General features: G+C 38.7%; 1 protein-coding gene across 1 annotated transcript in view; it reads right to left on the reverse strand.

Moving 5' to 3' along the window:
- The window catches only part of INPP4B (inositol polyphosphate-4-phosphatase type II B), a 342,362-nt gene extending 320,016 nt beyond the window's left edge, over positions 1–22,346 (reverse strand). Inside the window, exon 1 of the mRNA XM_065687774.1 lies at positions 22,323–22,346. The gene's annotated coding sequence lies outside the window, so the exon portion shown is untranslated. The remainder of the gene's footprint in view (positions 1–22,322) is intronic.
- Between the last annotated feature and the right edge of the window lie 4,507 nt (positions 22,347–26,853).

Raw genomic sequence — 26,853 nt, forward strand, 5'->3', positions numbered from 1 at the left:
CCGTCCAGAGGGAGCCCGGCCGCCGCGGCCGCCTGTTCGAGCGCTAGGGGCCGAGAGACTGTAGCTGGAGCCCGCCGGCCGAGGTGACGGCTGAACGAGGCGGGGGTCCCTCCCGGTGAACCGGCGCCAGCGCTCTACCGAACTAACGAGCGTCTCACCGGCACCTCCTCCCAGGGCTGGAGGTGCTCCCCAAGGCACGGTCACCGAGGTGAACACAGTACGGAGCCAGGGGAAAACGTTGGTTGTTCGCCGTCTTAGAGCTGCAGCTATGGGCTCCCGAGGGGCAAGCGAATGGCTTCTGGGAACCGCCGGGGATGGCTCCCTGTGAGCTTCAGAAGTTTGGGAGTGGGCGGTGAGGGAACCCTCTTCCTGCCAGCGCTGGAGGTGGGAGGGCTTCACCCAGCCTCCGACCGGCGCCGCGGATCCACAAACCACTAATGGCTCCGTGAACCCGGCCCTGCTCCGCAGGGAGCCACAGCCCCCTCGTTCCAGCTTTGTAGGGGGGCACCAATGGCCGCCCTTGAGGCAAGGTGAGGGGGCGCTTTTTGTGCGTTGCTCCTCCAGAATAAATGCCTGCATCTAGGCGATGCTGGGCTTTGCGTGGTCAGTCCGATACTGACGGTCCCTTCCAACCCAAGCTATTCTGTGATTCCTCACGAAAAAAAAACCCTCAGGTGGCCCTGATGGCCAAGCTGACCTCTTTGGCTTGCACAAAGCTCAGCTAGTACATGCCGCATGGGCTGTCATCTCAAAACTGGTTTGGTGTGTAAGGCAGCAGAGGAATTAAGTAATTTCTAAAGCATCTTACTCACTTGATAATAATCTATATATAATCCTTTTTTTTTTTTTTTTTAACGTAGTTGGATGAATTCTGGTATTTCAAACTTCAGTTAATCCTATTGAGACTACTTGTACATTATAGCATTATAGCAGGACACCGTCTGGGATTTGAGCTGCATAAGTAACTCCTATCCCATCATACACAAACCAACCTAAGTTAATGCAGATTAAATAGCTACCTTAACTTACTAAATATCATTTGTTACAGGGCTGGATTTTAGGGTTTTCTACGTTGTAGTAGCTGCAGTCATCTACACGGTACCAGGACAAAGGCTGACAATGGTCTGTGCAAAGCAAGACTGACTTAGTTTCAAGAGCTTGAAGTTATACAGAGAGAAAAACTTGTGAGCAGAGGGGAGCTAACCAAATACTTGCATTGTAAGCTACATAAAAATTTAAAGGAAAACTCTGAGGACGCACAAGAGAGAGAAATTTGGCAGTGTCCAAACACTTACACATAAGAAGTAATACACAAACACCTAGCTTGATGATAAAAAAAAATTATGTAAAGCTACTCATGCATTAATGTTTGCAGTTTTAGGCTTATACTGAACAAACCATTGTAACAAAGTGAAACTGCCTTTTAAATTCAGAGATTAATCTTTTGAATATCTCCCACAAACAATATTTTGCTTCTCACAACAGGAATTTCTTCATAATCTTCCTTCTTGTTCAGTTTTTAATGTTCCACAGTATACCACAGCAGAAAAGATCCTGCTGGCATAGGAATCAGTACCAGCAGGCTCAGAGCACCACTGATGAAAATCTGGCTCGTGAGCAGGGAACTTGAAAACTTAACTACACGTAATTCAGTAGCATAGGCGGCTTCTTTCTCTGTGCTCCCTTAAGAACTGAGTACTGAGTAAGTCTGTGGTTACTTTTCAAATGAAAGCAATCTAAATCTCTTAGATGTGTTCAGAACTGAGGACAAAGTCTGTCAAATTGCTGTCCTGTTAGATTTGGAAGGAATTGTAATGAGAACACCTGCTTATTTATTTCAGTAATGAAACCTTAAATACACAAAGCACTGAACATGCAAGAAGCAGTTGTCAAAAGTATAGGCTTGAAGTACGATATTTCTTGGGCAAGCCTTGTTGTACAGATAGTCATACTGCAGAGCCCAAGAAGGAAAAAGGCTGATTTTTAGATTACTCTGATGTTAAGATGCAAGATGCTAGTGGACAGTGCCTGTTCAGAAACCTGACATGTGTCAATGGGGGGGGGGGGGATATAATCAGAGTTTTATTCCCTCTTTCCCTCTAAACCTCTCTTTCATCAATGGGGGGGGATATAATCAGAGTTTTATTCCCTCTTTCCCTCTAAACCTCTCTTTCATCATACAGTCAAAATTTTCAGAGCTTGAAATTACACTTAAGCAGAAAAAATGTCTTCTGATGTTCAAAAGTACTGAGTTCAAAATGATTTCAAATGTGTTTCAGTGGTCCCTACCTCTGAACATCACATTTCCGTAAGTGCCTAGATGTGGATTTAGGGTGTCTAACTACATCCATTCAAGCTTGAAAATTTTAGTGTACATATACCTGTGCTTCATAATAAATGTATCGCAAAGCTTAAGAAAAGCTATAAAAGCATTCTCAAAAAAGCAATGCAGACTTGAGCCATTAGAAGAAGAGGCACCAACCTGACAAAGTACTTGACTGGATTATTCATATCATCCTGGTATATGGAAAGGAGCATCTGAAGCTCAGTCTTTAGCAGATAACTGTACCAGCAGGAGAAAAATTTAAATGAAGGACCTACTGGGGATTGTTTTTCTGTTACTTACTTAATGGTATTTCTCGATATTTTCCAAATCAATGTGCTTCTTTATTCGAAATCTTCCTTTCTGCTATCTCCGCAACTCCTATATGTATGATCTCCTATATTCCACCTTATAAATATTAGGTATAACTAAGCTTCCTGGTCTGATATGATTCTGTTTCACAGAGTCAAATCAAGAATCTCCTATTCACAAAGAAAGTGAGGGAAAGAGCAAACAAGAAATTGATCTGAGACAGACTTAAGACTTCCCAAGGGAACAGCACATGGAGCTACTGGAGAATATCCTTCCTCTGCTAGCCAGATTGGATCTGGCTAGCAAGGTTTACTGTTTCCAGACCAAGGCCTGGGATCAAAGAGAACACCAAATCATTAAAGAACTTCAGGATGAGAAAAAAAAGTAGAATTTAATGGCCTGTCAGCAGCTGGAGTAAACCATCTCTGCTGGAGAAGCTCTAGCAAGCTAAGTCTCCCATTGCACAGGAGGAAATAACAGGATTGACAAGAATTTACTAAACTTTCAAGGAAAGGCAAAGGTCTAAGCAAGAAGAAATGCAAATCTTTATTGCTATAGGCCTTTGTTCAGAGTACATTTTAATGGATAGAAACGGTTTGTTTTCAAGAAGCTCTTTTTGTGTTACCTTCAATCAGTGTTCTGTGTAACAGTTTACCAAGAGAGAGAAGTTAATGTACACCAAATGCAATATGGGTCTGTCATGCTAACCTTGTTAGGAAGCAGGGCTGTATCAGCCAGAGCAGTTAAATTTAGTCTCAGTATCCAAGGAGGACTGAAGATGATCTAAAGCATTCTATATTCCTGAGCACTGAAACATCTTTGAAGGCAAAGCTAGAGTAAAAATCAAAGGCTGCTTGTTCTCTGGACAGCTAGTATGACTGACTGCATAGCATAATTGCATTGCTTCTACATGTTAACCACAATACAGCAAAGAATACTAATTTTATACATACTTTTTAACTGCAAAGTACTAGGCAATCACAAATTAAATCCTAATGAAAGCATAAACCATTCCCATATCAGTGTCTGATGGCTCCCACCTCTTAAAGATACTGTCCTCCCCATGGTGGAACCAGCAACACTGCCTGAAACCAAAGGATGCTTCTGGCGCTGAAACAAAACCTAAAGCACCAAATGAAAATCAGCAAAAATACATCTAAGCAAAGCAGGGCTGAACTTGACTGGTACAGCTTCCTGCATAACAGTGTCACTGTAGATTACTACACAAAATGAAATCTGTGAACTATGTCAGGCTCTTAACAAACAGAATCACTGACCGTGAACTACGGTTTGGCTTTTGGTGCCTCACACCTTGTTACTTACACAGATGATGAATGTGTGCAAAAAGTTACCCTGCTAATCTATCTAATCATGATTTATACCCAATATACATAGTACAATGCAGCTACAGCATTATTGCTAAAAAAGCAAGATGAAGGTGAACTTGGTTCTGCAAGGGAATGAAAACCATGCATTACTAAAAAAAAAAATAAGGTCTTTACAGGTTGTTCTGTGTGGGTAATCAATTGTATGAGTAGCTCCACTGCTAACATAAAACAACTTTCAGGACTAACATTCACCAGAAGAAGAGTTGTATAGCTAATATAGTGGAGGTGAAACTAAAATTGAGATAAAAATCATACTATCAAATACCAAAGAAAGCAATGTCAAAGGAAAACACTTCCTCAGTTATCTGAAATGATCACACACCTTCCACCAAAAAACAGTGAAAGAAAACAATACAGAACCACTGGAGAAAATCACTGCAGAGATAGTGTCATACTGTGTACTAAATGAGATGAAGTGGTAGTGCAGATCATAAAAAAAAAAAAAAAAAAAAACCAAACCAAAATTAAGTCCTGTGCTGAGTATATCACACCTCCTGCTGAAAGACAGATTTGCTTCCTTTACACTTTATTTATTATGTTTGTTGTACGAGTAGGGAATGATGGTAACAAACTGACCCCACACAATTGTTTTTCTGTACATTGGATGTATCATGCAAATATTTATCATCAAAGCCAACCTGAACAGTAATTTCATTTCTTGCCCCACTGTCAGGAAGAAGTCAGTCTTAGAAATCCCAGACAAAGCACTATTACACTATTACTGCTCGCTTTTTTTGTTATTTACTGCTGTGCAGAATTTTGTATCAAACCAAGGAACAACAGAGTTCCAAAGGCCTCAAACATGATTTTATCACTAATATGACCTTGGAAATATCATATTTATACAACACACAATGCTGAATAACGGAATTCTACTGCTGTTCAAAGCATGGTACTGGAATGACTTTATTTTAACAGCCTCTGTCAGATAGTCTCTTAAAGCTTATCCACTGCATCATGTGTTCTGGCCGCTTTGACAATATGCAGTTATGTGCCCAGGCCTAAGCTGGTTCATATTTGCCAGGCAAGACAGACACATGCAGATCTTGTACTAAAGACTGGGGGGGCTGCAGCCAAAAGCAAAAGAAAACAAAAGGAAGTTTTAGTTTCATTTTGTGGTCATTTTGCACTAACATAAATGACTATGCAGTAAGCAAGGCTTTAAAGAATCAAGATCAGGGATTAAATTATTAGTCCAGTTCCATTAGTACAAACTCTGTAGACTTTAAGGACCTTTTTACTACCTACTTATGGGACAGAAGCCATAGTTTTTATTAGGTCTACTAGTATTGTATGCCATCTTTCAGGCCAAGCGCCCTGTTACTGGATGTTGGACGCTTAACCTCTGCCAAAAAATCACACTGCTCTATTTTATCTCAGAAGGCAAAAACACTTCAATATCTTTCAGCAATACTTGTGTGGGACAGAAGGTGAAAGGCCAAGCCAGCAGTTAGTTTACTGTCTGAAACAATAAAGTTATCAGACAAGCTGAAATTGAAGCAATACATGATTCTTTACGTACTGACAAGATTTTGCTGTTGCTTTCTTCATGTTCCTAACGTAGGCTGAATTTCAAGGAAGGTTTGTACAATGCCAGAACAGACCTATTTTAAAGCATTGTGCTGATGTCCACCAAAGGGAAAAAAAAAAAATCTATCAAGAAAATTTCTAAGCTTCCTCCTTGGCTCCCAAAGCCAAATCCCAACCCCACTCCTATGTCTTTAAGTGAAGTTTCATGGCACTTTTCATTCCACCACAACCACCCCTACAAATTAGAGTTCAGACTTCTGGTTTTATTCTCAGAAATTAGAACTATAACTATTCCCTTGTTACAAAAAGAATATTAATTATCTTCTCCCTTTAAAACTCTGCCAAAAACTCAGGAAAATCTGTGTTTGTCCTAAATTTAATCCCATATTCCCTTTGTCTCACCATTCAGAGAGAAAACTGTCCTCTGGGCCAGCAATGCCTACAAAAAGAGTATCCCTGGCAATGGCAAGCTGTTCTCAATTCTCTCATTTTCCAAAGGGACAAATTGGCACAGAGCAGCTGCATTCGTATTTGCATTGCCCTCCACTGGTGTAATCACTTGTGTAGTATTTTATTGAAGATAACTTTCTCTCAAATTATGATAGCATTTATTTGTTTTTTACTTTGCATGCTGAAAATTAAAAGGTTTGATGCAACAGAAAACCAAGCCCTTACAGCTTTTCAGTGCTTCTGGTGGAGCATTTCACACAGTAGTTCACACTCTCCTTTGAAACAGATTTTAGCTCCATTCGTGGCAGCTGGCTGAAGATGAGCAACATCTAAAAAACTGAAAATTCACAAATCCCTGCCAGATTGAAGTAGCAAGATGATAGGATACCTTATCATTGGTATCTTCATAAAATGATTATGTGATTCCATTCTCATTTAAAATCTATTTCCTTTTACAGCTGCATACATATGTCCTCTAATGCATAGTCTTCATGTCAAGAGTAGCTCAAGATACCACACTTGTATGAAAACTTAACACTTGGAAAGTGAAGAAGAAAGTACTCTCTTCCATATAAAAGTAGGTTTCTAGAGCTTGGAAAGAACCTTCAGGAATAAGGTGGGAATGCAAATAGAAACATAATCTTGAGAAGTTGCATTTTACTCCATTTACTTGCCATTCCCTCTTCACTGGACGGGAGTCCAGGCCTGTGTGACAGGTGGAGCTGATAATTGAGGGAGTGCTTTCTGCAAGTCCATACATGCTTCAAAGGGAATGTCATAAAGATAAAAGTAGATTAACCGCATTAAATACCAACTGGCAAAATCAAGGACTCACAAGATACTGCCAGTGCTCAAGGCAGCAAGTGAGCAGGTTTGAATAGCACATAGAGGGCTGTTGCAGGTATAGCATCTCAGGGGAATATCTGTAGGAGGGGCTGGCTTCCAGCCCCATACGAATACCAGAGGCAGGGAGCTCCTGTCTACCTGCCACAGAGGTAAGATGTTACCAGTCAGCTAATTAGCAATATCTTACCTCTTGAAGGGGAAACCTCTTCCTGCTCTTGCTGAGCTTCTGCTGAGCTCCTGCTGTCACACTTTTCCTCTAATTTAAGACAGAAAAATACAGCTCAAGACACCCCTTGCTTGGAAATTTGCTGGTCCTGTTCTAATCAACTAATGCTTTAAAACACAGCCACCTTGATTTCAGAGAAGTTTTACTTGTAGGATAACTTCCTATCAGTATTTTGTCTGGGCTTACTCATTTACCTGTAATGTACCCAGGCCTTTGCTGGACAATGATTTTCCTTCTGTTTCCTACACAACGGCAGACCCCATGCAGGCTCTCACCCCTGATCATTTTATACTGGTCACAGCAGGACTTTAAAAAGGATATATTTTACTACACAGATGAGCAATCATTTTCAAAGTCCTTTGCAGCATTTTCCTACCCACTGTGCTTCAATTCACAATTTGATGCCATTCAAAAATAGCAGTCTCTTGTCTGTGTATGATATTGTAGCCTGTCTTAAAGTAAATGCTTAATCTAAAATCATCACCACTTAATGGTGTATTCTTTTCCCTGTACTGCAATTTAAAACAGTAATACAAAGAATATTTTTGAGAGCTTGATATATTCCTAGCTGATTATGTCCCTTACTTTTCATCTGCTGATCTTTGATATATTTTGGATTTTGACCCTGTCTGTCCTGTAGAAACTTGTATGTAACATGAATTGACTAGCTAAGAGCTAATGATGTTCACTGCTTCAAGTTGGCTGTACATTCTGCCGGCCAAGGTCTGTTTCTTTCGCTGTGTTCAGAAAGAATATCTGCCTTGCATTATAAATTAAATGAAATAAATGGAAATAATTAATACAAGGTGATTGATAGTGAGGACGGTCAGATTTAGTTCCAGCTTTGTCACTGACCTGTTACATAGTTTTGAGAGTTTTGCTAAATTTTTGTGGATCTGACCCACTTGTAAAATAGCTATAATCTTCCTCAGAGATTTCACCAGGTACTGTTAGCTTTGGGCCCTAGCTGTAGCTGGCCTTTCAGCACCTGTGTGCCATTCAGGGTATAAAACCTTGTTTTGACCAAGAAAAATGAATTAATTTTGGGAAACATCATGGGAAACCCTTTCCTTTGTGTGTCATATGGCAGTAGATTGCCTCAAAGAGCTTGGGAGAAAGTAAAATCAAATGAAATTTTTGGCCTAAAAAGGCTCGCAAAGCTTAGGATGGAACCATATTTTCTTTGAGTCTTTCTCAGACTATTGCCTGCTTCACTTTCCATGTCTAGAACTTTAATTAATTGAGGCATTAAGCACAATTTAAAATCCTCCACCAACAGACTCTACAGGAGAGCAAAATATTATTATTCATTTTAAGAGGAACATATTTAAAATAATTTAAGTCATGTGTCAGGTCATATGAGAAGTCAAGCCCGTTTTTATCAAGAATTAACAACTCTCAGCTTCTGTGTTTAGCAGTAGATTAGTTTCAAGAACTTTCCCCTGCTCCTTCCTGACTTTTATCTAGGTCATCTTCATGCATGCAAATATTCCACTGAATTTACTCTCATGAATCACAGAATCGTAGAATGGTTAGGGTTGGAAAGGACCTTAAGATCATGAAGCTTTAGGACCTCTTTCTGCAGCTTGACAGTAAGAATATTTAGCTCTATGCATTATGTATTTGTCTGCAAATGTTCTAATATCTTGCTGCTATCACAAAAAATAAAGGCTTCTGTGTTCTGGAGCAGAACCACGGAGAGCAGATAGCTATAGAGATACAGCACATCTCGTAAGAGAGGAACACATTTTCTTGTTTGTCCTCAAAAAAATATGTATTTGGTAGGTATGTAACAGTAACTCCAGAGTGTTAATTTGTTTGGTTAACTGCCTATGGATAAATGTATTAAGAGTAAATACTATTTCAGCTATTTAATTAATCTATGTGATCACCACTATTTTTGTAAAGACTACTTATTAAAAGGAAACTTTCACATTCAAAGTATAAATCCATTACAATATAATGTTTTTATTCATCCTTTATATTTTTTGTCTCTTTTATTAGTTAACATTAGTTGCTAAGTAGAAATTAACTTTAGAGTTATAAACATACATGCTCCTGGAAAAATATTTTAACAAGTGTAGATGGTGCTAATATGTAAACCCTCTAACCACTTCCCCTCTGTTATTTTTAGGGACAAAGTGAGATAAACTGGTGTACACATACATTGCTTGTAAGTCAAGCAAGAAAAGAAATAGAAAATACAGCTTCTTACAGAAGTATTAAGTTATCTGTACTTCACACATTGGGTCAGAGTCTGTTCACTTTTTTTCCCCTGCCACCCATGCTAATAAATTCCTTTGGATCCAGCTGAACTGTTCTGATCCAGCTGCAGCATCTAAGGACAGGATTCAGCTACTCTGTAAGAGATGAACATGTAACTGCCTGCCAACCAATCACAGGTAGTATTTATCTTGCACCTTTAATGTTTCTTGTTAAAATTAAACAGCAGAACCTCAGGAAACGTGACCCAAGTAGCTTAATTCTGTGCTGTGGGTTGGGGAGGGAGTGAGAAATGAGCTGAAAGGGAAGGATGGAGGTGTACAGCAAGTCAGAGGCAAATGCTGCAGCCACGCTGCATGGCTTCTCCACCCTCAGATTGTGTAATGATAGGCATTGTGGCTACCTTGTCTTTTCTCTAGCGTTACTCAGAGCTCGTATGAGCAGCTGCCATTAGAGGATTTGATGTTGCTAAGATGTTGGGGACAAGGGAGGAGCAAAGCCTGTGCTGTACATGGCACAGGTGCTGTTTTGTGGAGAGACAGTAATCCTTCAAATCAACCTCAAAGCATTTTGTGGAGAACACGAAGCGAGATGAGAAGAGGGGAAGCAAATGCTGGCTTCCACAGGGTCACTGTCCAGCAAGCTTTGCCTTCTTCTGTGGGAAGAAATTCAAGTTCTTGTAGAAATGTTGTATTCCTACTGCAATGTATACTGGGGCACATACTGATTTTCTTTAGGACTTCTTGAAAATCTCATTCCAGAAAATACATATATTTTACTTTTCCTGTCTTTCGTGTGCAAATAGTGGTCTGCATGAGGAGGTTGTTTGCAATTTACTTTAAACGAAGGAAAAAAAACCAGAGAAGAAACAATGGTAAATAAACTTGTGTGTGAACTATGGAATTCTGGGTTTGTATATAACATTTGTTGAGACAAATTTTCCTTCAGGTGGAAATAATCCCCACAGAGGAGTTTTTCCCAAGCATTTATTGGATGTAAGAAATAATGGCTGTAGATTAAACAGAGTCCTCGAGTCAGAGCTGGTTCACCTGTGCCCTGCTCAGAGGACATGCAGAATGAGCTCCAACTTGCCTGCAAAAGACAGGGTGAACATATGTCCCTTGTGGCTTGAAGAACAAAATTAGCCTGCACATGAAACTGGCTAGAGGGGAAACATATATACTGGGTAATGTTAACATCACAGCACTACTTCTAAGTTAGCAATTCATTTTCCTCTCCTTAATGAGGGCAGGGGTTAAAACATAGAGAATGAACAAGCATTTCACAATTAGAGGGGAGAATAGGATGGCAGTGTAGAGTAGGAAGCCTGTGAAATTGCTATTAGTAATGAGTTTGCAAGAGCTTGAGTCTATCTAGTGCTTCCACTAGCACTTTACTTTTTGAAGAAACTGCTGAATGCCATCTCTCTTGATTACACCTGCAGAAATTGATTTCTTTTCATACTCATTTTCATATTAAATCTTGGAAAGTAAGGGGAGCTGAAGTATGACAACAGATTTTGTGACGGAAGATAGAAGCATGTCAGGGCTTCCTGCCATTCACTGTTCAGATGCTTATTTTTCTTGTACATTGAAACTTTTCTTTGTATAACTGAAATTAAGACAATCATCTCAAAATATGGGAAAGTGATATGACTGCAGAGATAACCCAGCCAAAATCTGAGCAAGGACTGAGGAGCACAATAAAATCTAATGCTCTTCAAGGTGTTGCAGTCCTTCATTTAGCATGACATTTATTACCTCAACAGCTACTGGCAACAGCATCTTCACTTTCTTGCCAGATGTATTCTGGTGCATGATGTTTTTGTTGTGACAAAACTTGTTATAAATAAAGGAGAGGGAAGATTAAAACAATGACCATGGTTTTATCAAGGAATTTCTCCCTCAGACTATAGGCTGTGCTGTGATAGTTACTGTACTTCATGTAAAATGCAATGGGATGCTTTAAATCTCCGAGTACTATTTCTTTAAATATGTTTGTTAGAAAAGAGAAAACAAAGAGCTATCATAACATGAAATACTATCAAAATGGAGTAGTGTTGATTTAGATACCAAGTTCATGCATTTCAGCACAAATGTAATCTACTCTGATCAGCAGTGAGGCATTTATTCCCCTTACTTTAGGATTTCCAGAAGAAATGGTGTATAGAAGAGTGGTAAACAAGTCTAAATCCACATGCCTCTACAGCTTTCTTAACAAAGGGAACAGTGTCATAATATAGCGGTTAAAATGTCAGGAAATATGCCAAAATGTTTCTTTAAAATAAACCTGTATTTTTTTCACCTGACGTTTTGTTTACGCTATTTTCCAGTCTGTGAGATCAGGTAGTATGCAGACGAAAAATATCTATTGCGTTCTGTGGTGCGCTACATGCAGGCAATCAAATCTGTATGAGTACATTTCAACAAAAAAAAAGAACATTTCTAAAGTTCCTTTATTTACTGATCAAGCAAAACGCCTAAAAAAATGAAAGAAAAATAAACCATCTGCAGACAAAGTAATAGTCTGAAATCTCTGATATGCAGTGTTAAAGCAAGACTGGTCTGTAAAGAAAGACAATTCTTATTTTACTTTTTTTTTTTTTTTAATGAGGATAGTGGACTTAGAAAAAAAACCAAACCAAATCCCAAATGTCATCTCCTGCACCTGGTGGCTGGACTGAGATATGTATTTAATTATATTTGTAGGTATTCAGAAATATTGGCAGGGATTTAAAATACCCATAACTGAGCAGAAATGCTACAGAAATGCAATTGGTTATGGCCCAATTTTGGCCCATATAAAATGATAGCATGACGGCTGCAAGAAATGTCTGTAATTCCTTTCAAAAACCTGAAATAACATGGAACCTGCCCTGGTTTCACTGCATCACTGTGTAATGTGGTTCTATCAAAATGTTCAGCCTGGGTATACTTATTGCTTCACATTCAAGCATGCAGAATTTACCAAGTTAAGCTGAAATGCAACGATTATATAGGCTACTTGACCTGTTCTTATCTTTTCCTCATTGGATCTTTAAACAAAATCCAAAAAAGAAGCTCAGAGAGATGCAAGCTGAGATAGGAAGGAACTGATCTTTGTTCCCCATCAAGGAGGAATACAGCAGTTTGTTCAGCTCCAGTGTGAGCTGTAATGCAGTGTGGTGTGTCGCTCCCTTCTAGTTGCCATAAACAATATTGTAATATTGTCATGTTGTAAGCAAGCTAATCATGTCACACATTAGGATGATAACGTAAACAGCATAAATGTCTGTTATTGCCACAATAACAGTTTCAGCATAGGAGCCAACACAAGGAGGAACAGGAACATAAGAAAATATGGCCATTATACAGAGATCATTCTGGTTAACAGATGAAGATCCACCTCCAAAAAGCTGCTCTTCTCTTCACAATAACTGAGTCAAACCTTCACTGCCTCTTGTTTAGGCGTATTTCTACAGCACCATTTTTCATTCTGCTATAAATCGATGATTTCATTGATTTATCTGGCTTTTTGACATGACTGTCATTTATTAGAATGGTAAAGAGATACTGCAGTAGGCAGAACCATCAAGAAGAGGAGAGGTGAGAGGAAGTGTGTACAAACCAAAGCATTTTATAGAAAAGGTCCATTGAATAATAAACTACTAAAAACTTCCCTGGGGTATTACTTTTATACATACTGTACAGTTTAACAGAAAATTGTGTTGTATAATAGAAGTCAAAAATCACAGAGATGACTTTTTAGTAGAAATGTTTTGTTACAGCAGTTTCTAAGGGAATTCTATTTAATTTCTTTAGAAATGAAAATTACTTTTATGTAATTAAGAAATAAAACTGAAATAAATATACAGCTAACAATCTTGAAGAATATACCCAGTTAAAGGCACTAAGCAGACCAGCGCTAAACAGACCATTTTTGGTTGATTATTATCACTTAAACAGTGTAAACTTTAGTGCATTTTGCTTGATTTGAGCTACTGTTATGTATTATGAATATGAAAAAAACCAGACATATAACTACATGGAGTTGTATAGCCCAGGAAAAATGCAAGTCAACAGAGAGAACCTTACTCTAATTTGGCAAGTAGAAATTACCCAGTTCTGCAGGCCTTACCACAAAAAAACAGATTTCAAGTATAGGCAACAGTTCATTTTACCACTCCCTCGCTGACCATCATTTGAAGAGGCAGCCATATGCAAATATATTTTTGTTTCTTTAACATAAAAATTAGGCAAATCATTTTCCTCCAGCATCTCTGTTCCTTCCTGGTCCCATCCAAATAAACAAGGTAAGTTTGCTATGAAGTAATCCATTTATTTGCTCTTCAGCTAAAAACATACCAGTATGTTATGCTAGATACAAGGAAGTTCTTTACTGTGAGGGTGGTGAGATGCTGGAACAGATTTCCCAGAGAAATTGTGGCTGCCCCTTCCCTGGCATTGTTCAAGGCCAGGTTGGATGGGGCTTTTAGCAACCTGGTCTAATGGAAGGTGTCCCTGCTCATGGCAGGGGAGTCTGAACTAGATGAGATTTAAGGTCCTTCCAACCCAAACCATTCTATGGCTCTGTGATTCTGTAACTTGACCATGCCTAGCCAAAATCACATAAAAGACCAGTTTGTTCAACATTTTCTTTGGAGATGAAATTGTAGCACAAGCAGGCTATCCTTTGCCATCCTCTGCCATGCTAATGTAGTGCCTCACCTTGCTCATCCTCCCCTGGATGTGCAGGAAATCAGTGGCACAGTACAGAGAAGCAATGACCACGTGCAGGACACAGCTCTGCATTTTGATTTCCCAAGGAGTCCCAAAGAAGAAATGAGAGAAGTGCTGTGGAAAAAAAGAGCATGGAAAGGAACTGCATCTGACCAAAACACTTCTTTTCCTATAAAACACTTTTGTCTCTAGCAATGCTTGCAAGCAGGGTGTCACTGTCTGCCTATCCTCTGCTGAAGTGGAGCAGCCCCACAGAGCCTGTCCTTGCAACACACTTCCAGCTAAATCCAGACTCTTTGTTTAGGTAATCTTGCAGAGTTTCCCATAACATAGGTATATATATTGTCCCTGATGGATGGCTCTGGAACCCAGTGCTAGATGGGAAGTTACAAATGGATACAGAGTTTTAGTAATGTGTTAATAAAAAACCCAATTAAGATCAAAATACCTTCCACAAGGTTAACATAAAAAGTGATATGTTGAGTGAAATTACACTAAGGAATAAATGGCAAATGCCTGCTTATCTCTGTGAGTGGGGCTTTCATGAATAATCCAGCATGCTTCCTAATGATAATGAAAGTGCCCATGTCTTATATATTAGAATTACTTCCCCCTTAGTTCCTGCAGGCTAAAAGCTTTGCCTATTGTTGAACACCATGCTAGGATGAAGAGGTGCTAACGCAAGGCTTGATTTTTATGTTGATAGTCTACTGCAGTTACAGGTTAGTACTTGTTATTTGCTTTTCCACAAGCCCACAAAAATGGTACTGCACACCTATGTCATTGCATAAAAGATGTTTTATCTTTCTCAGCTAATGGATATCTTTTGACAACATATATCTAAAAATTAAAACCACCCAAAAACCTCCAAAAAGGAACTCTAGTGGTTACCTCTATGACGCTGGCTTGGTGGAGTCATTAAAAGGGGAGCCCTGACTTTTAATGAAGAATTCAGCCAATACATATAGTAACACATTAATTTCAAAATTTATATCAGGAAGGGTGAGGTCAAATACAGAGTTGGTGGGGATTAACTCGTTTTATAGAAAAAATTATACTGTCAGGAATATATATATACTGACAGTACAATTCTCTTGAATTACAGAAGTGAAAGTGGTGTGGCACGGGGAGGAGATTACTTGTTAGTCGGTTTATTAGGGGTTCTAGAATTGGTGGGTTACCCAAGAGACGTTTTAGTTACAGACTAATGAACTGGAAAAGATACTTGAAGAAAAAGGATATGGTAGTTGATATAGATCACAAAGCATTAGTTAAGCCTTGTGAGTCTGATGGACAACAAATTATTGTTGAAACAGTTCAAATCTAAAGAACATTTTTCTGTGTCATTTGTTTCAACTTGCTCTTCTTTGTCACCTAAAATCAAGGAAATAGCTGTGCAGCATGTTTTTATGGGCCACATCAGTGACAAGTTTATTCCCCTGCCATTTCCCTTGTACTTTTTTCCTGCCTGAAATGAAAAAGGCAGGGAGTACCTCTCTCAAACAATGGCAGATTTAAACTGGAGCAGCCTGCTGCTCACTATTCCAAGACCATTTTTCGTTGCTCTGGCAGCATAAAAGAGACTTAAATGGATGTAAAAGGGTAGCTTGCACTCACTTTACCCCGTTGCATTGCCAGTGCTGCATAAAGCAACTTCAGAGTAACCAACAATCGAGACCTAAATGTTAAGTGTTACAATTTTATTGCATGCCTGGTATTGCTACCAGTCTAAACTTGGGATATTCGGTCCTGTTGCCACAGACATAGGAGGATTTACAAATTCCAGCATGGACTCTACAGTATTATCTATAACACTCATGTACGGTCGAAGTATGCAGAAACTTTGTATGTTTAGCAAATTGCATCTAAGCATTTTAATTCAATATCCATCTGTCAGACAACTCTCCAGGGCACAAGATGAGATGCCAGAGTTTATTTGCTTTGTTTGCTAGACTAAGATTTCTCTGTGAACTGCTCTGGATATGTATTTTAGCCAGAGGAGCTTCACAAAGACCTTGAGATTGATATTGTTTTCAGTGTAGGTTTGCTTTGAACCTCCAAACATAGCATGGCCTGCAACTAGAAATTCATTTGCCATGTTATTGATATAATGTTATAGAAAAACATAAGCAAACCATGCGGGCTTCGATAAAAGATCCAGTTAACCTAGTATTTTGTTTCTACCAAGGGTCAAATGTGGATACCTGAGGAAGAGGATGAATATAAGTGGTCCTCTCCTGAGTCTTTCCCACACTTCAACCTTTTGCAGCTCAGGGGATTCCTGAACCAGACTTGGTTTCAGGGCAGTGAGCATCCCTCCACAGATTTCCCTTACATAAGTTCATGGTGTCTTCACCCAAATGCCACTAAACCATTCACAACATCCTGTGGCGAAAAGTTCCTCAGGTCTACTATCAATTGCATGGAAACCATCTCCTTTATTTTGAATTTGTCTTCTGTTGGTTGCATTTGATGTCTTTTTGTTCTCGTAGTGGAAGCAACTGAACAGTCAATCACTATCCACTCTGTCATGTCACTCGCTGGTTTACACCCCTCAGGCATCTCTTTTTCCAGTCTGAAGGATTCACATCTATTTAATCCTGCCTTCAACTGGAATTGTTCCAATAGCTTTGATGTGCCTGTTGCCATTTTCTGAACATTTCCTGTTCTCCCACACCCTTTGGAATGCAGGGCCCAGAACCAGTGTGTGGTATTCAAAGGTGAGCAGTGGTCCTCCATTGTGTTCTCTGTTCTTTTCCTCAGTTGTGTGTTCTGTTCTTTTCCTCAGTTTCTAATGCTAGATTAACTTTTTTTGACTGCAGTTGGGCATTGACCAGAAATTTCCATAAAACTGTCTTTTACAAACCCAGTATCTCATTCTCTACTGTCACTAGTAAATGCAGAATTCATGTAAATTTAAGGGTTTTTTTCCCTTTCACAGCTGAGTTACATTAATTTCAGTTTCCACTGTGTTATTACTAAGATCATGGGATCTTTTGCCAATATTTCTTAACTGGACTTTTTTTACTCTCTTGCATCAGTTAGTGTTATCAGCACAGTTCTTCATCTCAGTGCTCATCATCTTTCCCAGATTATTTATGAATATATTGCATAACCTAGATGCTGGCATTGATGCTGCAGATCAGGTCTCTCCACTGCCACATTATTCACTTACTACTATCCTCTGATAATGGTCATTTAACAACATTTTTATCCATGCAATCTTTCCCCTTATGCCACTGTTGTGAGGTTTCATTAAGAGATTTCATACCTAACTCAACATCTACTGGAAATCCAGGTGGATTTCATCAACTCAATCACCTTGAACTTAATACTTAGACAACTCCAAGAAGCTTGTGAGGCACGGCTTCTTCTTACAAGGATTCAGCTCCTCACCAGGGTACTATATTTCTCCACTATTTCTCTTCAAGTTCCTCACTAGTCACTAGTTCCTCAAATTTAATCTGGAAGGATTTAATTTTTCCCATTATGAACACAATACAATGTCTGTATTTGAATTATTAGTATTTTATTGCCTATTTCTTTTTGTAAGTCTCCTCTGCTGTAATGGTAGGTTATTCAGACATGCCTACAGGATTAGGGTGCTTTGAATATCCTGTCATAGAAGTTGTCTGTTGTTCACACTGGGCTGAATTCAGCACCATCAAAGTAACGGCGATCTTAGCCCCTTGATTTGATATGACAAGGACCAAATTAATTCTTGCCTCATATTGTTATTGTAACAGGTTACAGTATTATCACAAAGGCTGAGTGGTCTTTGTATGTTTTTTCCCCCAGATTATATTTTTATTGCTTTGTGCAACTATTAGTGGATTCACTCAATCAAGCCTTAATTTAAGATGAATTAACTTATTCACTCCTGATGTTTTATCTCCTGTAGCCTCATTCATTTGAAATCTAGCCCTGCCACATCTATAGCTATTTCACTGTTCTCTTATTCACTTAAATCAGCACATGCTGCAAGCCTCTGTTCTGATGACTACAGTCTTCTTATTCCAGGGTGCTGGAACACAACTGTGTTTGTCTTACAACCAGTATTTCTTCTGTGGCTGCATGGACCCAATGCTTGTAAATTCCCAATCTAAATAGAGCCTGGAAATGACTGTTCTGCTTTTTAGTAGGCTCATTTCCTTTCTTTTTAATTTCTCATTGACAGATATCTCCATAATTAGGAAATCAACTTTCTCCCTGAAAAATAGTTAAATGGTATTCATTGGAATTCACATGACAGAAATGTAAGGATTTACACAGAATCTGCTTTCGCCTCTGAAACAAACGTGAGTAACAGTATGCGGGCATGGAAAGCTATTACTCTATGTACCACTTCAAGGCAAGCTATTCCCACAAGTATCTTCTTGTCTTCCCATTGATCAATGGTAGGCTTTGTAAAAGTCCAGTAATGCTTTTGGAAAAAGGAAGCTGCCTAGAAACGGAGAGGGCCAGAGAAGCTAGTAAGATCAAACATCATTTACCTATCCTGTGGTGCTCCTTGGAGGCTAGAAACCCCATATCTTACAGGGCTCCAAGGATAGCTATGAACAAGGATCCTCAGGGTGATGCAAAGCCTTCAACATGCTCCCCTTTTCGTCTGTGCTGTCATGCTGCTCCCCAGCCTCCACCACTAGTTTTGAGTGAAAACACAACTTCAGCCATTTGTTAACAAGTCCAACTCCTTTCCTGCATGCTACAATTTGGAAAACAACAAAAAACAGTGCAAAGGAGTGATCTAGAGATTTCCTTCCTGTAATAGTTTCTTTTTTTTTTTCATTCTGCCATAGGAAGCAGTGATTTGGTCCATAAAGAGCAGAGGAGGGAAGGACTTCAGAGAGCTCTTGTCAGGGGCCTAGCTCTATTCCCTCTGAAGAGCTGAGTCTGCTGAATCTACTGAAATGAGCCAGCTGATGAGCATTTTTGATAACACTGTTCTACACATGTTTTTCTCAGACAGACAGTGGAGCTGGGCATAAGACTTCTGAAATATCCTTTCCCTGGAGGAACATCAGCAAGCCCTGTCTCATTGAGGGACAGCTCTCTTCTCCTTTTCTCATTACCATATCCTGATTAGAATTCAGTGTAAAGATTAATGATAGCAGGACTGGTTCTGGTTGGACATTTTTAGGCCACAAATATGCTGTTACATAATCAGATGGTTTAATCTTTTCATAAGGATGCATTTCTTTATCATAAGAAGATACAGGGTTTGTTTGCTACAAGAAGTAATTGTTATACTTTAATAATAGAAATCTGGGTTGTTTATTCAGAGTCAAGGTTTTTATGACTCCTGAGCCAGTGATGCCCAGTAATTAGATCTGTAGCTTTTGGCTCCTTATTATTCGTGCTGCCGTATTAGAAGGATTACATTTATATACTGGTGAGCCAAATAAGATTTTTCTTTCATGAATACTGAACTTCTGAGAGATTTTTAGAATTAATAACAGTGGAATTAATGCTTTGAAGGCATTTTTATTAAAATGATGATCTCAGTGGACACTATGCGGTAACATGGGTTGAAAAGTAGGACATATGTCGGAGAGGAAATGCAAAGATTTTTTACACTTGCTTTAATCACAAATCCAGGCAAAATTACAAAAATCTCCCTATTTTTCATGAGCCAACATATTATAAAATACTCTGTGCTGATAAGGATCAAACTCCTTTTTAAGTTTGTAAAAGAGGAAGTGGTAAATCTGAAGGAAATCCTTTTGTCCCTTGTACAGCAAAATGTTTTCATAATGCACCTTAAAGCACGTGATGAGGTTCATACATTCTCCTGAAAAGTTTTAATTCACTTTAGTAAGCTCTTTCCAGTGGAAAAATCTTTGAAAAACTTCTAAGCAGCTTTGTGCAGCGACACCATAGCTCAGCATTGCAAAGATATGCTGAATTCAGAACTGTTTTTCTTGGGAAGTGCTTCTACCAGCTTGTGCAGCATTGCCATAGGGCCACAATGCTACAGGGTTGAGCCTTCACTGAACTAGGCACTTCTCTGCAGAAGACAAAGATAGCCCTATGCCAATGGCATGCAGTTTAGATGCTGTCAGTCTCAGTACACAGAAAACGAAGCACAGCACAGAGACAGCACACATCATGCAGGAAGTCAGCAGTGGAACTAAGATGTGAACCTGTGCTTACTCTCAGGTTAGTGCCTTGATCAAAGGATTATTCTTCCACCTTTGAATTGCTTTCAAGTCACGTGGCTTGGAGTTTCTGTTGAACTTCAATTTTGGACAAAGCTCCCTCATTTTTAACTGTACATCTGTTAGAAACACTTATTTCCCTAGAGTTTATTTTTCCTAGATCACTGAAACTGCCATTTACCTTCTGCGGTTAGTGAAGAATTATTAAATGGCCCATGCTCCTTTAACTGCTTGAGTCTTTCCACACAGGATCTGATCAGAGAACTCCAAACAGGGATCTAAACCACAGGAGATCAGGTGCCTTGAGATATTGTTATGGACACATCATACACCTGCAATTTATAGAAGGTTTGAACAGTGGATCACACTATGTAATAAAAATCCTGTTCATTTTTCCCTTAAAAGTTTTGAGTCCATGTGCTTAATAACAGTTTTAATTGGGTGCAAAAAAGTCAATATTCTTGATAATAGCAACCTGACAGATATTTCCTCCTTCTAAAAATATTACTACTGTTCAATTTTTTTCGAGATTTTGTGATCCTATTTGTTACTGAGAGTGTGCATTCTTGGGCAAAAGAGATTTCCCTAAGGGCAAGATAACAGCTAAATCAAATGTAAGTGCAAGGCTTGCATTAAGATATCATACAGCCCAATACTATAAATATTTTAAGTCACTCTACATTCAGTGTTATGATGTATGTGGGAGTGAAACTGACCCAAATTTACTCTGTTTTGAAGCAGAATTATGTGATGCAGGTGCTTAAGAAATACTACAGAGTTCCAATAAATGCATAATAGCAAAAGAGACAACATTATTTTGGGGCAGCATTTCTAAACCAAATGGAAAATGTGTACATTTCCTCTGCATCCTCCAAGTATACAAATAAGAAAACTTGCTACTTACTAGTCTTCTTATCTAATAGTATGTCCATGGCCATAACTTTAACCTCAGCTTAAGAAACTATTAGTATATTTGTTTGAAAATATCAGGGAAATAAGCTGACTATTGCAGCCAGAGCTAGCCAGGGACTACTTAAAATCTTCTAGGAAAGATATTAGTAAGGATGTCAAAGTAACAGAATAGGGTCTTAAAACTCCCTTTCTTGGTGGCTTACACATTTGAATACACAGACCATGCCCCAAGTCTGATGGACCTAGAGCCTGTCTGTTCATTCATGCCTAGCAAGGGCAATCAACAGAACGCACTTTCTACAGTCATTGGAGAGAACAGGAAATGCTAACTTCTGCTCCCCCATCTCACAGCTGTTCTTCTCACCTGTGCTTACACAGGAAAAAATTAAAAGAGAACCTAATCTTCTCGTGTTGCAAGAAACAACCGTATGTACCTTATATCATGCAACAAAATGTTCAAACATCCACGACATTTCCATATATTATTTAGGCTTTTTTTTTCCCTGATTAAATTTTAATCTTGAAGACTTTGATTCCATTTTGCTGGATTCATGTATTTCAAAATCCCCCACTGTTTAAAACAAAGCTATAGATAAATTGTCCCTTTAAAAATCCAGAACATACGTAATCTGAAACAGTCCACTTTTCAAGTTTCACAGGGCTACAGGCTTTTTTACTTCTTAACCTCTTAACCTCCCAATTTACATAAAAGCTTTATATGCCACGATCTAATTCCATGGCAATTCATTTTTCCTTCCATATAAGAGTAAAGTAGCAATCCTTTTTTTTCTCCTTATTTTTTTCTTTTCAAAAATTGAATAACAAATCTGTGTTTCTGTACTATGAAGTGAATTATCTGGCTGATTGAAAAGGCTCAAAATGATTCCTTAGGAAATTCTTTATACCTTTTTTTTTTCCTTTTAAAGAAACGTCCCTTTTCAACAAAATGGTCCCTCCAGATTAAAGTAGTTTTGCTGCAATGGTTTTGGACATTGATTTACAATAGAGCTGTATATTGTTTGAAAGAAGGAGGTCTAAAGGGCAGTACTCAGAACAAAGCTGCTACGGCTTTTATAAAGTCAATAACACGTTGCAAAAAGCCCTGTGCTGCAGAATGGCTCAAGTTCCCTAATGGGAAACCCAGTGGCCTTCAATCTTGTGCCTTAACATGCCTGATGTTTGAACTCCTCTTTCCACACTGTAATCAAGAAGGCAGATTAAGTCAACACTTATTACCTTGCAGCTGATTAGTGAGGAGCACGTAGGGACAGTCAGCTGCCACGGCCAAGCCACAGGAAATGGATCACTCCGAAGTCTCTCCACAGCCCAGTTAGTTGAGCCTGTTAAGGAAAGATACTGGAAAGGTGATGTTCTGTACAGGAGTTGCTTCCTACTCCTTTCAACACAATCTCCCATTTCCCTTGTAATCCCCACACCAGATTACTTCTAGAAATACTAAATCTAAATCTATTCATTGTGTAAGTATACCTTAAATCAGTTCATTTCTCCTGCTCACAGAAACCTGTACCCTAGCAGACACCGAGGAGGGGAGACAGTGAGTGTATGGCATTGGCACTCCTTTCCCATTCACCCTTACTTTCCTCTCAGCTTCTGCACATGACAGCATTCCCCACCACTTCAGTACTTTCCAGTGTCCTCACCACATTAACAGAATATAGATGACTGCAGAGAGGAATTTAGGCGAAACAAAACATTTCTACCACCCTAGTGAAGGATTAGAGAAATAGAGGATTTTTGCTTGTTCTGTGCTATGCCTTTACACAAAACTTGGAGGCAGTCAGCAGAAAGGAGAAGCAAGCCCAGGGCCTTTGTCCAGCAGCTGCCTCTGCCTTTAACTTCCCATCTCTCTATGCTGCTGTTTATGAAATTGTAATGATAGTAGTAAAACAAATGCAAATAAATAATGGATGGATGAATACATTTTGAGATGAATAAATTATAGGAGTCATGCTGACTTTCAAGAGTAATAGTTGTTGCAGTTCATGCTTGAGATGGGCTATCAAGGGGGGGTTCTCCTGGATCCACCAGCAATTGCGCTGCAGTGCTGCAGGCCCCAGGAACAGTGTCTGCCAGAACGGAGCAGTCCATCTGCACAGGCAGGGGCAGAGGCAAAGGCAGAAGCAGAGTCTTGCTGCCAGAGTACACTGCAGGCAGGGCAGTGTGAGAGGTGGTCTCCTGCAGCTAGGGCCCTTGTGCAGGTAGCACTGCTGACTGGGAGAAAATACACATTTCGAGGGGAAAAAAACCCAATAGTCTAGATTAGTCTACAGTACCCCTTCATTTGCTGCTGGCATCCCAAGGGAGCTAAGCAAGGTATCTGAACTCAGTACCTTCCCAGCCTCCAGAGCTGCCCTTCTCCCATGCTGCTCCAAGCCCTGTTCAACCTGGCCTTGAACACTGCCAGGGATGGGGCAGCCACAGCTTCCCTGGGTAACCTGTTCCAGTGTCTCACCACCCTCAGAGTAAAGAATTTTTTCCTAATATCTAATCTAAATTTATGCTTTTTCAGTTTAAAGCCACCCCCCCTTGTCCACATACCACCTGGTTGCTCTGAAGGAAATATATTTCTGCTTTCCAACATGGTTTCCAATTTTCCATTTTACTAAATTTAACATATTTTTACTAAAAATTAGGAGCATCTAACAAAACATGCTTGGATCCTATGCTTCCTTTAGCAAGAAAAATTCTATTCCAATTCAAATCAATAAACATACAAAAATATATACTAAACTTTAACTGTATATTTAGTTATATAGTGTATATATATACAGAAGCCATATACATTTAAGAGCATATTATATATAAAGCATAGATCCTTCAGTATATTATAGTATGCTATAGAATACTATTTACTGTACATAGTATATATTATACATAGCATGTATAACTATATATCATGTATATGGTTAACACAATTATTTAGAATTAAGTTTTATGTAAATACAATGCTTTGAAATTATTTGTATATATTGTATCTACTGTTTGTTAAGAAAATTCACTATTTAAATCAATAGTATTTAGCAAAGCATAAACATGGAGTATTATGCTTTCTTCAGAATCATAAAAGAATCATTGATCTTTCAAAGCAGATCTATCATAACAGTCACATAAATCTCTCTAAAGCATTCAATATAATATACAGTAAAACAATCAAAATATAGTAAAAGCTGGAATATTAAATAAGATATTAAAATTATAGTAAAGGAACTCAACCTAAACATATGGACAATATTGCTGTAATGAAAAATAAGTTTTAGCCAAAATGTAATCATTAAAATAGGGCACAGAAGCAGGAATGCATTTCAAGAAAATCTGTAACTCTTTGAATTCAACCTTTTCTTTTTGTAGCTGATCCCAACCTTATGTTCTAAGGCCTACCTAATTGCTAGAGGTTATTATGTTTTATTATTGCCTGATAACAAACATTTAATTACCTTGGTGATAATTTCAGCACAAAATGCTCTAGAAATGCAAACTGAATGAATCAACATTAACTCAGACTATAAAATAACCAGCTCAAAAAACAGTATTGCTTTAAAATATATAAAAAGAAGTTGAAGGGCTCTTTTAAAACCAGGACAAAGAGAATTTTCAATAAGCTAACAGTAGCTAAAGTTCAACTTACAATAGGCAGGCAACTTTCATTTTACATTATACGAAAAAAACCTGCAACAGGTTTCATACCCTACTGTGATGTATGTTGCTCCTTTAGTGATTGTTCCATTTTTCCAGGGAAGATATGCTGCTAAAGTGTGTCTGACTTGAGGACTGGGATGTGCCTCCCAGGGTGCCCATGCCCCAGTCACATCCTGATTCCTCTTTGTTGGGCCCTGGTTCCATTAAGCTCTAGATCCCTTGCTGCATTCAGGGTTTTGGGGAATGACATTTAAGCACCTGAACCAAAGAGAAGAACTGTTCTTTTATACATTAACTAGGCCCCTGATTTACTCACCTGTGCAATCGGGATTTCTCAATGCGCATAATGTGTCGCAGCCTTGCTGCTGAAGTTTGTATCACAAACACATACCAGGTTTTGGCTTTAGTCTGTGCAGACACGCTATGATGCATGAACTATGGACATTACTCTTTTCTTGCTTCCTTGTACCCAACCCATAGGCTGAAACTTATCTTTTATTTACATTTTTTCCATGTTAGATTGGCTGACGTGGAAACTGGCCTTCAAGTTAAAGCTGTGTGTATGTACTTGTGGGTGTATTTCCATGCCTTCAATAGTATTTTCATATCCTGGCCACACTTAATCTAATACAAATGAGGAATCCCCAAAATAATTTGGTTTCTATAAGTTCTGTTAATATAGACAGTTACGTAGAGAGGAAACTCCACACAGAGCCTGGACTGAGGGAAAGGCACCAACATGTGCTCACACATTGGACACTGGAAAATCTATGTTGGGGGACAGAGGCAGAGACACTTTTGAGTAATACTACAAGCAGGAAAGCATTCCATTAAATTTACACCTTCTAAAATCTATGCTAAAATCCACCAAGTATGATTGAAAACCAGACTTCAATAGTTTCACCACTTAGAGAAGTCTCACCTTGGATCCTACCTTCTCTCCTCCCTCCGTGCCCCACAGGGACTTTCAGAGAGGAGCACAGAGCTTATCAGTCAAGAACAGTGAAGTTAATTAATAGAGGACAGCTATACTCAACAAGTATACTCTGCATTTATGTAATCTATTAGTTTCCTTGTGAGCTTTGTCCTGTTTGTAGATGAAGGCATTTAGTCAGAAGAGGTGTTGCTTTAAAACTAAATGACAAATTCTTAGATGAGAATTAATGGAACAGATGCTAATCAGAACTACAGTGGTTTCAGTACCTTGTCCGTACTCCTAAGATGTCCATGTTCACCTCACTTTTCCTTTATAGCAGTTTCTGCTATATCATCCACTTTAAAACAGAAAAGGCAAACTAATTTCTTTTCGCTCTTTAACAGAAGTCCCTCTGTTCTCTGTAATATCAGCTTTGACATTGAACTCAGAAAGTTTTACCTCTCAGCTGCTTTTAAACTGTACACTGAAATAAGAAAATGATATTGTCTTGAGAAAACCTGATGGACTTTAAACTACTGAGTTTATTCCAAGGCACTTGCTTAGTTTCTTCTCATAACTTCTTTGACAAAAAAATGCTGAATTTCAAGAAGGTGAAAAGTGATTTAACTTTGCTGGTCTTTTTGGTGAGAATTAAGAATGCACCACCATGTTGCTATTTTAGTTTAAAGTCTTCAAAGCTGATGTCTTTAGCATTGTAGGATCCCTCAACTAAATTGTTTTTTTGAAGTCCAAAATTCATCCAATGCAGACTCACAGAGGGTATGATATGACTTCCTTGCATGCTGTATGTTTTAATAAGAAAGCAACAGTATTTGTAATATTTGTAAAAATTATATAATAACAAAAATGTATATATAATCTTTAGCAGATGTTCTGTAGTAACTTCAATAATTTAAAAATATCCAGACAGGTTACCTTTTGGTGCAGAAATATGGGATATCAAAACTAGCTTCAAGTTAATCTCCAATGCAATTCTCATTACTCCAGTTGAATTGCATCAGGGATAACTGGGCTCATAATATTCTGCAGTTTCTTGGTTCTTAAATCCAGAAACACCGCATAAGGCTAGACTTACAAAAAAATATGTGTCTTGTATTTGAGAACAGTAGAATTTAATTTCAAAAAGGGAACCAAGTAAAATTATTTATAAATGTTACTCAGTATGTAACTTAC

Source organism: Lathamus discolor, chromosome 1 (genome assembly GCF_037157495.1).
Source record: "Lathamus discolor isolate bLatDis1 chromosome 1, bLatDis1.hap1, whole genome shotgun sequence".
Lineage (NCBI taxonomy): Eukaryota > Metazoa > Chordata > Aves > Psittaciformes > Psittacidae > Lathamus > Lathamus discolor.